This window comes from Echinops telfairi, unplaced genomic scaffold, assembly GCF_000313985.2.
Source record: "Echinops telfairi isolate 266 unplaced genomic scaffold, ASM31398v2 ScPeMD7_1;HRSCAF=3_0, whole genome shotgun sequence".
In the NCBI taxonomy this organism is placed as follows: Eukaryota; Metazoa; Chordata; class Mammalia; order Afrosoricida; family Tenrecidae; genus Echinops; species Echinops telfairi.
In genome coordinates, this window is record NW_022103896.1 from 51067016 (window position 1) to 51068452 (window position 1437).

The following is a 1437-nucleotide window of genomic DNA, read 5'->3' on the forward strand; positions in this document are numbered from 1 at the left end:
TGGAACAGACCATCAATTACTCCTGTGCAATTTCAAGTGGAAAAAAAAACAACAACAAGCGAGAATTCAGAGACCATCTCAAGATTGAATTTGAAGCATTGTACCCTAATGACGAAGTCCAGATGATTGTGCTGGGCAATTTAGAATATTATATATGAGGGTGAAAACGAAGACTCTTGGCATCTGGCCCTTTTGGATGCAAGGTAACACTCTCATGAACAGAATCACCCAATTTATTAATCAAACATGGCTTGTAGTGAGCAAGACAAGCTGGGGCAAGCATTTGAAGATGCTTTTGATGTGTTGAGGCAACATTCAACAGGCAACCTACAGTACTCTCCAGGTCCGAGGGAGCCCCAGCTTCTTTGGAGTGCTGTCGGCAGAGGACCCTGCCTGGACCTGGAAAGCCATCACCAACAATGTTGCAGACTACTGTGTGGAAGCAAATATCCATCTATCACTGCAGAATATCGCTGAAAACCAGATAATGTAACCTGCCGCTCTCCACCAAAAGGGTGGAAAAGGCCGAAAGAAGCTTAGACTGTTTGTATACCTTCTTAAATCCCTGTGTAACCCGGAGATGGCTTCTTGTATTCAGTGGGTAGATAGAAGCAAGGGCATCTTTCAGTTCATGTCAAAAAACAAAGAGAGACTTGGCCAGGGCATTGCAAAATTATGGAGGAACTGGGGAAACCATCAAAATCTGGGGAAACTACCTTACCAGTTCAGTGAGGCCACTCTCCAAAGACTTTCTCCCTCTTATTTCTTGGGAAAAGAGGTCTTCTACTCACCGTGCATCCAACCTAAACAAGAATATCTCGGTTTAAATAATTGGAATGCAAGCTATAATCATCCATGTACCAACTACCATGAGCTAAATGACCCTGATTGCTAGCCATGCCCACATATTTAATGGCTTCCTGGCACCAGAACCTTCTACCAGCTAGGATTCATCCTTTAAGGCAAATACTGAAGAGAAGAAAACAAAACAGTTAACTTGTTGTGATCTTTGCTAAAACAGCATCCAGCCTATGCTAACATTGGTGGAAATATGACCACCTTCCTTGACGACCCAAGCAGCATGCTATAGACAACTGGGACTTTAGACTTTGTTCCTTTGTGGTACACAACATCCTTCACAGACCACATGAGAAGGACTCATTTGGAAACCCCTCTAAGTAAACTGCATTTTACCTTAAACACACACCTATGGCAGATTAAAGGGACTGAAATACCAATGGGACTTAGAGGAGCAGATGACTATGATCCCAAGCTTATGGATTTCGAAGTCATTGGACTATGGTTCAAATGTCCTAATTTGAAGGTGCCCAGTAATTGGCAATTTAAGACTACCGTGTATTTTCTATTTTCTTTGCTTTTAATCTCTGCTTCTAAACTCTTTGCTTTGGTATGGCATGTCTTGTCCAAGAGGCCTAG

General features: G+C 42.5%; 1 pseudogene; it reads left to right on the forward strand.

Annotated features, from left to right (window-relative positions):
- Positions 1–246: 246 nt before the first annotated feature.
- On the forward strand, positions 247–895 carry LOC115868723 (annotated as a pseudogene).
- The last annotated feature ends 542 nt before the right edge of the window (positions 896–1437 follow it).